The sequence below is a fragment of the Falco cherrug genome, chromosome 3 (genome assembly GCF_023634085.1).
Source record: "Falco cherrug isolate bFalChe1 chromosome 3, bFalChe1.pri, whole genome shotgun sequence".
In the NCBI taxonomy this organism is placed as follows: Eukaryota; Metazoa; Chordata; class Aves; order Falconiformes; family Falconidae; genus Falco; species Falco cherrug.
In genome coordinates, this window is record NC_073699.1 from 16,213,455 (window position 1) to 16,225,806 (window position 12,352).

Here is a 12,352-nt window from a genome sequence, read left to right on the forward strand (position 1 = left end):
GCACACAGGTGCTCAGGCGGGCTGGGGGGGCAACATCATCGCCTTCGCAGGGGAGGAAAATCCTACACTTTGTAACTCAAGCATCACGGTGTAGATGAGCGAGGGGCGGGCAGGCTGTGCCCCCGCCGCTGCGCCTGCTCTGCCCGCGGCAGGGGAAGGGTTAACGGGAGCCGCAGCGCGGCCGCTCGATCTGCGGAGATTATGGCATGTTTATCCAGTGTTCAGATTTCCTGTCTGAGTGTTTGGATTTCCTGAAATCCCTGCTATCAGTCCAAGTGCTGTCCACTGAGCAGACCTTTTTCTCTTTCTCTTTTTCCACCCCCCACCCCCCCTTCTTTTTTTTTTCTTTCCTTTTTTTTTTTTTTTTTTTACTTTGCTCACATGGTAGGTTTTCCTTCCTGCTCTTTTTCCAGTTGTAGTGCCTGTGTCTCCTCACCGGTCAGGACATTTATGGATGCAGATCAACACTCTTAAGACTCCAGAACTCTGAGGATCGCCGCACATTGGATTTCCTTCTTTATTATTATTTTATTTCACTTTATTTTATCATTTTGTGGCAAGAAAACCTGAAGAAACATGCTCTTTTGCAGCTGCCCGTGGAAGAATATGTTTTAGTCTGAGATGAAATAATGGCCTTAAGTTTGAGGACCAAACCTGGAATGGGAATTCAGACTGCCCGCGTCCTGGTGAGTTGCAGCATGTTGGGGCTGAGCGTGGTTGTAATGAGCAGCTCTGAGCCTGGGACAAAGGCTGAGCACGTCCATTCAGTGTGGCTGCTGAGTAAACTGCAAAAAGCAGATGGGTGAAGCTGAAGTTAGGACTTTTTTTTTTCCCACAAAAAAAAACCCCAACCAACCAAACACAAAAGCAAAAAACCCACTGCTGAAGTCCATTTTTAATTCCTAAAAATCCATGCTGCTTTACACCCCAGATAATGTCGAGGCAAACATTACTTTAGCAAAATGTGTAAGGCCAGATTCTGTGAGTCCTTATTCACGTAAGGAACTTTCACTTATGTAAACAACCTCAGTGACTTTACAAAGAGCTCGTGTAAGAAAAGACTTGCAGAATGGGGACCCCACTGCGCAAACTGCAATGCCTCAATCTCAGCAAAAATTAATCTTAAAAGAAAAATGAGAATTTTATGAGTGTCTCTGCATGTTTCCTTGGCCTTTTATGTTTTATTGTTGATCTAGATTTCGGTTTTAAGAGGAATCCATGTGCCAGCTATTTCTCCTATTGTCTCTTAAATAAGTTTGCAAGTAGGAGTGACAATGTATTTCATGCAGCAATGTTCCAGGAGGCCAGAAAGGGGCTTTCTGTTGTTGGAGGGAAAAATGCTGAGTGCTATGCTGCTCTGAATGAACTGGAAAGCTGCATTCAGACATGAGGCTTAGCTAAGGTTTTAACTTCATTTTTGGATGTGGGAGTCTATGACGGCATTATTCGCCTTAGGTGGTTTTATTTAAACCACGGTCACACATGCAATGAGTTGACTAGTCTCAAAACTAGTGACCCAGCATTTGAAAAGAAAAAGCCTTCTTTCCAGACCTTTTTGAAGCAGATTTTCCTCGCTGGCACCCATGGAAGTGTTGCTGGAGTAAGATGTGGAAGTTAAAGCATCATCACTATTGCAACTTTTGTTCTGTCCCATAGTTGGAGGCTGTGGTTGCGCTGAACATTCCTGAGCTGCTCCTTGGAGCTGCTCCAGGGATTCAATTCTCTAATTTTAGGGGAAAAAAGTTTGATTCAGAAATTGCTTAGATGTTAGGAAACATCTGTAGGAAAAACAGCTTTCTACAGTAATTCTACTTCAGCTCTCATTTTCCTTAGACTATTGAATATGTCCTGAATTCTCATGTACAACACTGCATGTCAATCAAGAAGAGACTTTAACATTGAATTCTTGGGGTTTAGCAGGACAGAATACTTTCCTTTTTTTTTTTTTTTATGCCGATAAAGGGAAGGAGCCATCTTCCAGAGTCTTTACAGAGCTTCCATATCTGAAGTTTTAAACTAATTGCCTGATGTGCCAGCTTTCCACGCAACCCTTTGAATGTGATCCTGCTGCTCTTCTTCAGGGTTTTCTTTGGTATCAGTGGAAGGTTTTTATGAGACCAGCCAGGCCAAACTCTTTTCTGCCTGCAAGCCTTCAACTATTCGGTTTTGCTTACTAACGTGGGGCAACACTGAAAAAGATGGCATTTTATGCATTGAAATGTCAGATCTTGCTGTGTACGCAGGTTTGTACTCTCATTGCAGGGGACTGACCCTCAAAAAAATGAAAGGGAGGACAAGGAACCCGTCACCTGGGTTAGACGGGACCGTGGTGCCCTGCCTTGCAGTTAACATGGAATTTGGTGGTCTGTGGCCACAGATGCGATTAAACTGGCTATAGCAGAAATGTGCTCCTCTCAAAGTTGGCAGAAGAGTCCAAATATCACCAACGATCAGTGAACCACAGAAAATACAGAACACAGATGAGGACTCAGGGGAAATACAAAGACTACCCAAATCTCCTAGCTTTGGAAATTTTGTTGGCTTTCTGATGAGTGCGGTGCTTGGGACTGGGTCGATTGTGAGGTTCCCCCCCCCTCCCTTTTTTTGCACAACTGTCAGAACTTTCTGGTTTCAGTCAGGTTGGAAATGCTGTGGGAATAAGTTTTTCTGGTGGTATTTTGGTATTTCCTCTTCTGCTCACACCCAGACCAGGAAGTGCAGAAACACAACCTTCAGCTCATTGTGTACGTGTTTCTTTTTATAAACCTGAATTCTCTTCCCTCCCCCCCTTTTTTTTTCTTTTTTTTTTTTTTTCCCTTATCCTGTCCTTATAGCCCTCACATAGGATTAAGATTCTGTTTGATTTAGGCTGGGAATTTTATATTTTTCTTCATATAACTATACCGTGCACTAAATAGTTCCTTAATAAGTGATTACCATATTAGTTTTGAATTATCTAGGTGCAGTATTCCCAACTCAGCTACCCCCAGCTGAGGGAACGGGGGTCATTTAGTCTGGAGAAAAGGAAGCTCAGAGGGGGCCTTATTGCTCTCTACAACTACCTGAAAGGAGGTTGTAGACAGGTGGGGGTAGGTCTCTTCTCCCAAGTAACAAGTGGATGTAAGGATGCTAGAATGAGAGAAAAAGGCCTCAAGTTGTGCTAGGAGAGGTTTAGATTGGATATTAGGAAAAAATTATTCACCAAAAACATTATCAAGCATTGGAACTGGCTGCCCAGGGAAGTGGTTGAGTGACCATCCCTGGAGGTATTTCAAAGACGTATAGACATGGCACTTAGGGACTTGGCAGTGTGGGTTAATGGTTGAACTTGATGATTTTAAAGTCTTTTCCAACATAAATTATTCTGTAATTCTATGAATGATGTTAATGTACCAATAACCCCCAGTAGATGTTTCTGCTGGCATTTACCCCTGAACTTTCGGCAGCATAAGAACTAACTGCCTGCTAAGAGCTATCTACTCAGTTGCCTATGAAGAAGTTCTGAAATAGGTCATTTTTTTGGCGTAGCCAACTGGACCATTGAACTCTCTAAGATTAGACCCTTCATACTTCAATGTTCTTTGCCTCCCTCTTTTTCCCTTTCTGCATCAGTGCGGAGGTTCACCTCATGCACCCTCACTCCATGTGTCCAACTTATTCACCATCATGACTGCCAGTCCTCCTGCCTCTCTTGCTGTTGTTGGCAAGTATGGATAAACAATTCTGACAGGCAGAGTCCTGCAGAGCTAACTTCATACACACAGCAATGTTTCTCTGCTCAGATGATAAATGGACCAGAAGAACTAAACCACTTTCACTGAAGTGTTCCCCATATCCAAAGATTTTAACCCCTCCTTTTCACACTGTGATTTGCAAAAAGCAAAGAATGAAATTTCGTTGCGCACCTGAGCAAAAGGTCACATTTGAATTGAAGCTTTCCCCTCAAGACTTTTTTAGCCACCTTGTAGAGTCTTTAATTGGCCATTTTATAAATGAAAATAAACTTTAAATGGATCTTAAAGTTGTCCCATGGCAAAATAATTATCTATATTTCCACTTGGGTCCACTCTCATGAGTGCTACATGAACAGCTATGCCAACTGTGTTTGGAAACTCTCCCCATGTAGAACTGGGTTTGTGAGACAATTTCCTCCTCAGCAGCTTCATACTCCTCAAAAATAAGAGGAAATGCAAGCAAACGGAAGTTAATTTATTTCACTAAAAACCTCTGTAATTTAAGAAGATTTAAGTAAAGGCAGTGGCATTACTGAGGGGTTTTGAGCTCTGTGCTTGTTTGGGGGTATTTTTTTTTTTTCATTGCTCGTTTCTCTAAGTCTCCCTCTTGGGCTTTGGGGAGCTGCAGTGTTTCAGAGAGAGGGCACGAGGTGGGAGAGGGAATGACAGGATGGTTCATTACTGCAGACACCAGCTAGCTGCAGGGCTCAGCCTGGACCTCCTATCGCTCTCCTCCGTGTGGTACCCATGAGCCAAGCTCCATCTATGCTGAACCGGGTCCTCTCTTGGTCCTCCCTGAACGTCAAAGCCAGGTTTAGTCCCGCCAAGAGGCAGTGATGCTTTTCGTGTATCCTCCTTTATCTCGGCTGGAGTTAACAAAATCCATCTGTCTTTATGAGTCAGCAGAAAAGTATTCGGCTTTTATAAGAGTTAAGGGACATGGGATAGGGCAATGTCAAAGTGCAGAAGTCTTCCCCTGGCTCAGCATTTGTACGGCATGCACAGAGAGGTCACGTTTTCAGTTCACATTCACGAGACAAGCTGATTTACACCAGCAGAGGACTTGGCCCACAACATACATGGCCACAGCTGTTGAACAAGGCTCCTTTCATCAGCGGTAAACGTGAACAAATGTGCAAATGGCAACAACCAGCACGCACCATGACACAGCGGCTGCTAGCAGTTTGGAAAAGTCGAAAGAAAACTATTTTCTTCTCATCAAAAGCAAAATAAGGAAACCTCCCCCCTCCCCTTCCGCCCCCACCGCTGCCACCCTGGCTCAAGCAAGTTGATCCGTAGGTATTTGTGTGGGGGTTTGTTCTCGGTGGTTAACCACATAACAATTTGAAGCATGTGGCTAACTCAAAAGAAACTGCCTGTAAACGTTTGCAGACTGCAATTGTGTTAGGGAGAGCGAAGCCCTGGCCGGGGGCTGCTGGCTGCCCTGGGGGCTGCAGCAGAAAGCCCTGAACATCCCACAGCAAGGTCCCACAAAGAGGGAAAGCCCGCTGACTTTATTTATAGGAGCTTCTCCTCTTGCTGATGTTCTGCATCCAGGGCCAGATGTTCCCCACCTCCTGTTTCATGTCTTTGGTGTGTCAGGGCGAAATACCTGGCAGGAAACAAAACAGAGAGAAAAGGGGTGGCTATGAGGAGGAGGGCGTTTTGGCACACAGCTTTCATAAATACAGATGGAGGAAAAAAACCAAAACATTAGAGAAGCTCTGCTGCGAAGCCGAGCCTGACTGGGACCATTGGGCAATCCGCGGGGAAGGTGGTGCAAGGCGAGTGGTGTGGGGCTGGAGAGCCAGGCTCTGGGGAGGGTGGCAAGGAGCAACCCTACTCAGGGTGGTAAAACACCCCCTTCGAGCTCTTCCACCCCTCAAACCTGAATTTTTTGGGCAGGGAAGAAGGTCTGGAGGGAGTGTATGTGTGAAAAAGACATGAGCAGTCATGCTTGTGTGGGTAAAGACCCCAACACCTGCATGGTGCCATGGTGTCTGTTATCACAGAGCCATGGGGCTATACCAACATCCAGTTTTAAAGCAGTTTGGGCTTAAAGAAATCGATGAAACTGAAGATTGCAACATCTCCCCATGCGAGGAGATGCCTGTGAGACATTCTGCAAGTGGTTTGTGACTCCCAAAGGTTTTTTAATTTCCACCAGTTTCCAGTGCATCCTTAGTCTGTGATTAGGGGAGCTTCTCCTTGGCTACAAACAGACACGCTCCTAAGTGTTCATTGTGCAAATAAAATAGTGCAATTAATCTCCTTTGCCCATCAGTGAGCCTCATTGGTAATTCAGTAGTAAAAATACCATATCTGTACAGTCACCAGAGTGGCCCCTGATCTAGGAAAGCAAATGATTTTGGAGTGTGGCCTTAAGGTTGAAAATTCAGCCTGCTTTGGTGAAAGGGCAAATAAGGCCTTGCCAAGTCTTCTCTCTTGGTTACAGCGGCTGGAGCTGTGGCCTTGTGGCATGGGGATGGGGTAGGATTGCGGTGAGAAACCAAGCTGTGCCCCAGAGTCCTGGAAGAATCTGCAACCGCATGCATTTCTCTGTATCCAGTTATATCCAAATTATCCAGTTGTTGGAGAAAAGTAATCAGCTTTTAGACAGCCGTGGGCTTGCCACCTGCTGGCACCGAATTACAGCGTGGCCACAGGCAAGTCATGGCATGGCACTACCCAGACCAGCAGCAGAAGAAGCATGGATGGCTCCTGCTTTGGTCCTGTTCATCTCTGGAATAGCCAGAAGGGAGCACGTAAGTAGGACATGCAGGGCACATAGTTGATGTGCTCCTCAAAACTACTGGGGTAAGAAGAGGGACATGTCTCCTGCTAAGGCTGGCACAGCTGCACAGCCTTTTTGCAGCAGTTGGCCAAATGCATAGAAAGCAATTTTGTTCTGGCCAGAACTGCCAGCCAAAGGGGCAGCAGGATGTTTCAGGCCCTAGGACAAGCCATACGGTATCTAGAGTCATAATAGCACCAAGCCCTTAGCATAATACTAGGGTTCTACCTAAGATAAAACCATCTGAGCCAGCACTTCAAGATCCTGTCTCCAGCAGTGACTTGCATCCAGTAGGATGCAAGAGTGGAACAGGGAGGACATGTAGCAGTATTTCCCCAGATTATGGCCCCAGCTTTCCAGGATCTCACCTGGTGGATTTTTTGAGCCAGAGCTCGTATGTAGTATGTTCTTGTCCTGCAGGTATTTGCAACATGATTTTGTACACTTTTTTCTACTTAAACAAATAGACATTTTAAGCGTTCATTAAAAAAAAAGGCTTATATGGGTACAACAAATCGGTAGAGAAGAACGGGTAAATACATGGAGAATTTTGTCCTTAATTTACAGCTATTAAACCATTACTGACAGAAAGGGTCCAACCCTGCTCTCCTATCTGATTTATAGTAATGCTACAAACTGAATTTTGTGGAAATATTCCAGGGTTTTTTGTGGGTAAACAAGATCTATGCCAGCACCATGGAACTCTTAACGTTTATTTTACATAATTTAGTGTGGAACTATATTGCTGCTTTCTTTCTGCATTCAAATCCAAGCAGTTCGCTAGTCACCTAAATTAATATGCTTACTGATGTAATCATTTACCTAATGGTATATTTGTCACAAAATGTGTTAAGACTGCATTCTCTGCTGATGTAGGATACTGGCTCCATCCATCTGATCAGACACAGGTTGTAGTTGCATATCCTTTAATAATTATTTCAGCAGCTGTCCTTTTATTCCTGTTCATAATTAGTAGCTGAGCACTTAGCAAAGCTTGTCAGGATCAGAAACTCCTACAATTCAGTAGTTATCTGTATTCATGAACAAAGAGGATCTCTCCCTTGTTAGAATTATTTCTGAAGGTATTTTATAAAAACTAAAGAGTACCAGAATTCTACATTAAATGTAGAGCTTTCAAATTAATATCAACCAGCAGGGTATAATTTTGATCTTACACCTGTCCTAAATTAATGTCACAATCTGACTCCAGATTAAACAAATGGTAAGATAGGTCATAGCCTATCTCACGAGTCATTTAAACTTAATCATTTTTATGTTCTATGTTTATGAAATTGTGGTTGAGAAGGAGCTGTCATGTTCATGTGTTGACCAGGAAGGGGTTAAAAACCTACTTCCGACCCAAGATGATCTACAACTGCTATTTATTCTCGCTACCTAGACAGGCAAATGGGATTTGTCTCAGTTGAAACAAATTTCCTCTACCACTGAGAATATTAGACTTACAGGGTGTCAGTAGCAGCAGGAACAAGGATAAAAAGGTGATTGTAAGTCATGTTTTGCTCCTGTATGCTGGAGCCATACGACAGCCTACCTGACACCTGGTCTGAATTAGAAAAATCTCTTGGCTGTTGAGATTTATGGTTTTCTTCCCAAAGTTCCTAGGAAGCTCAGAACAGTAATTATGCAGCCCCTCCTATAGGGTGGTATATACATGTATGCACGTGGTATATCATAAACTCCTATACTTCGGCCCTTCTGTTGCCTTGAAGTGTAGGCAACAGCCTGGCTGCAAGGTTCCTCTTCAGCCAGAATCCTCCTTCCCCAAGAATCATTTCCAACACTAACTATGTCCATTTTAAGACTGTTTCGTTTCTTTCTCAAGGCTGGGATCTGCAATAAGCCCACGTCCCGTCAGACATATTGGCAGTGTCCTAAGCAAAGTCCTCCAATTGCTACAGCTTCAGCAAGAGAGGTAGACTTCCAAGTAAACTCCTACAATAGATTTGCACCATTAAACCCATCAGGCACAAGAGGGAACATGACCCCAACCAATGATACCAAGTTTAGCATGGCCCTAAGGAAAACAAAGACTCTTACACAACACTTTTTCACAATGCTGGATACTGAAGAACACATTATTATTTAAGGGAACTTTATTCATGTTGTGATTTACATTCCAGGAGAAAAAAAGAACTTATTTAATGCAAATTCAGAACATTTAAATGGAGTCTAAATGATGTGTTACTGAGAACTGTGCAATATTTGTAGCCTGGTCTCTATGAGTGAGGCTGAGGCAATTGCACTGTGTGTGCATGTGTCCCCCCAAGACTTTGAACCCCTCTCAACCAAGACAGGTGGAGGAACAGAAGTCTCAAGTGCTCCTATACATTTTGTAAAAACAGGCAGATGGCTAGAAGAAAAAAAAACCAATGTTTGAAACCTCTGACTATCTCCTTCCCAAGGGAGAAGCCACAACTACTGTAAGACAAAAAGTGAATTTCCATGAGTGCAGTGCTGTGCTCACCACGACCTGGGCTTCCACAGGCATTTGCCCTTCAGGGCTGCCTGTGTGGGGTTTCAGCGCTCCCAAGTCCTCTTGGTGTTCATGCAAACCTGCATGTACCAGCGTAGCTTCAGAAGCGGTAACAGTCAGGAGAAAGACACCTGTTGTTATTTATCCCAGTGCTTAAATTCTCTCTCCTTGGAAGAAAGACCTTCTTGCAATATCACAAGCCATTAAACTGCCATGTTAATGCAAAAAATGTTTCCTGGGGATAATAATATCCTGACATCAGTATTGCTTGCATACTAGTGCTGGCTGCTAGTACAGTGGCAACATTTTGCTTAGACAAGCGATACCAGGAGAGGACTGTTTGTTAAAGCAGGCCATTGTAGATAAAAGCTTAAATCAGTAATTTTCAAAAGCTGCTTGCCTAAAATTCAGAGCCTTAGCTCGTAACAAAGTCCTGGATAAATTACTTCAGTGTCCTTTCGAAAGTGACATCGGTTATTTCAGTTAGGGTTTTGGTAGGCAAGAGTTCTGCGCTTCCTCTTGAGTCTCCCAGTGCAGGACGGTGTATCTCAGTCTTGAGCTGCAGAACACTTGATTTTATAATTAAAGGCCCTTTCTAAATAGAAATCATCAGCTGGGCAGACAGTTAATTTGCATCTTGGAGAAAGGCACTGGGCTCCCTCCAGTATGTGAACTGAGATGGGAAAGAAGCTCAGATCCCCAGAAAGGGCAGGTTAGTGCTTTCTCTCCTTGGCACCTCCAGCCATCTGCAATGTATATTGGTTTACCAGGTTTGGCAGGAGATGAGTGGTGGTCACCAGAACTGAGTAGTGATATCCAGCTCCTACTCCAGATGCAAACTGCGGCGGGCTTTGCTCTGGTTCCCACAGATACAATGTGGGAACACAGTGACCAGGCAGCATCTGCATGAACGCTGGCAACACCCTCTGATTTCGACAGTAGTTATCACGAGAAAATATGTTTCTGCTTTGTCCTTCCCTGTGCATGACAAAAACAAGCAAGATATTTGTTTCCAAAAAATGAAATAGGTTCATTCTGGAATGTGCTGGGCAGATCAGGTTCTTCTAAGTACTGAAGGATGCAAATGTGGGATTTCAACATTTTTACGCCCTCCCAGGATATTTGTGCAATATTAATTGTGTCAGTTACTGCAGTGTTTTTGCAGCAAACAGTAGACCTGATGTAAGGAAACCTGGCCTTGTTTGTGCTGTTAAGATAGTCTTTCTTAGAAGCAGAAGCTATTTGCAAGATCATAATTTCCCTCACAGATACTATTTTTAATTGGGGAAGAGTTCTCTCAGAGGAGTAATAGTCTTACTTCTGTTCACATTTGATCAGGAGATCAAGAAAAAGAGGATGTGAGCAACTGCTTCTCTAAGTAATAATGAACAGAGAGCTGTGCAGTAAATCATAATGTGCAATACAATAAGAAGCAAAATTTGGCTGGAGATTAATGACTGGAATGGGACTTACTGAATTAAATCGGATCAGATGTTCCCTGGAAAAAATCTTGAGTTAGATTCACAGTGCTCTGTAGTTTTGGTTTTGTTTTTCACAAAGGAAGATTTAACTTGATTGTTTTGTAACAACTAACAATTTCGAGGCCTTGCAGAGTGGTTGTAGGGGCCTTCAGGAGAAGACAGGCGTTGCCTGGGAATCTTGGTCCCGCTCAGGCAGAGGAGGGAACTGACCACGGAGCCTCCCCAGCACACAATGCCACTAACTGCTCAGGTGTTAACAGGGGGCATTGTATTTTTACAAGATATGAAGGGCTGGCTTTACTTCCCACCTCCAGGCGCAGATTCATGATTACAGGTCTGCTACCGAGGCAGACAGCCCTGCATTCCCAAAGGCTGTCATCAGAGCCCAGTTGCAACTCTTGTGTTCCTTGTCAGGTGGTTTAGGTGCCTCCTTCTTGCTGTGTCTTTTTCTGTGAACACCCTTTTAAGTGTCCCAGCCTTCCAGATGCTGGATAAAGAGACATATAGGCAGCTGACTCAGGCTTTTGAATTTTCCCAAGGACTAAGGCATCCAAACCTACACTTTGCTTGGTGTTTCAGTGCCAGATTTGCTTGTGACTCCAACCTCAAGCAGCAGAATGTTTGTGCTCCTAGCACTGTTCACTGAAGAAATCAACTTAAAACTGTAAACCAATGACAGAGACTGACATTTCCCATGGCTGTTGGTGGTTTTTCCCATCAGAGATGTCTCTTGTTTTGTCAAGATCCAGATTCAGTTCCCAAGTATATCAGAGGAAGGAAACTAAAGCTGCATGACCACTGATCATGCTGGAGATACCGAAACTCTTTCCCCCTCTAATTAATTTTATTTGCTGAACTGAAACAGATCCATAATATGACAGATAGAAAGGCCCACACTGGTAGGCACAATGCTGAAGGTAACACACACACCTGCCTTCTCGTCTGCTCTCAGGCACCGGGCAGCAATTCAGCATTGGGTTTAGTGACTTTGCCTTATTATCTCGGTTTCCTTAGGCTTTTGTAAAAAATGGACTTAACAACAGTTGCCTAGAGCCAGAAGAAGAAAAGCAAGGCTACATTATTAAAACCCAGAATGCAATACCATTTTAAAATTCATCAAAGTGCTCAGAACAAGCTCTCCAGAGATTGAGGACTTAGTCATCCCAGGTTTCTCCATCTCATTTAGATAATTGCCCCTTGAAATAGTTGTTTTTCTCTTTTTTTTTTTAACACTGCCACTTGGCAAGTATTCACTGAGCAGGCAGCTCAGCTCCACAGCTGCAGAGGGGCAGAAGAAACCTCAAGATTCCCACCATGCACATCTCTGCTTTCTATAATGTGAGCCAACCATATCCGAGGGCATGCAAAATAGTCATCTCACTGTCACTTGACAAGATGTTAGCAACTCATTAGCCAGTTTAAATAATTAATACACTGGTAAAATTAATTTATTTATGAAGTGATTTGTTAAATAATAGGAGATGTTTAGAGAGTGTAATGTGTGAGTTATTCAGTATTTTTAAATACCACCAGGGCCTGGAGACACTCAGTCTCAGTACTTTCCCACCTTCTTGACAATGGTATGATTTGATTCCTTCTGTCTCAGTATAAATTCATGCTGTCAGCACAAAAGGCAGTCCAAGGAATGTCACATCAAGCTTGATCAGGAAACTGATAAAAATGAAAATGAAAAAAGGAAGTTATTTTTCAGCTGTATCATTCTTCTCTTGTTAAAAATATACTTATAGTACACCATACAATTTTGTTGTATTTTATTTGTGTAACTTCTTCTATGCAAGAAAATCTAAAGATCATTACAACTTCCCATTAGATTGCCAGCATAAAGTAT

General features: G+C 43.3%; 1 protein-coding gene across 4 annotated transcripts in view; it reads left to right on the forward strand.

The window, feature by feature from the left end:
* Positions 1 to 404: 404 nt before the first annotated feature.
* ASAP1 (ArfGAP with SH3 domain, ankyrin repeat and PH domain 1) overlaps positions 405 to 12,352 on the forward strand; it is a 161,894-nt gene continuing 149,946 nt past the window's right edge. For 2 of the 4 annotated variants that reach the window (XM_055703772.1, XM_055703775.1), the window contains exon 1: positions 406 to 686. The gene's annotated coding sequence lies outside the window, so the exon portion shown is untranslated. Of the gene's footprint in view, positions 687 to 12,352 lie in introns of all 4 variants that reach the window. The other 2 variants (XM_055703774.1, XM_055703773.1) reach the window with 2 other exon arrangements.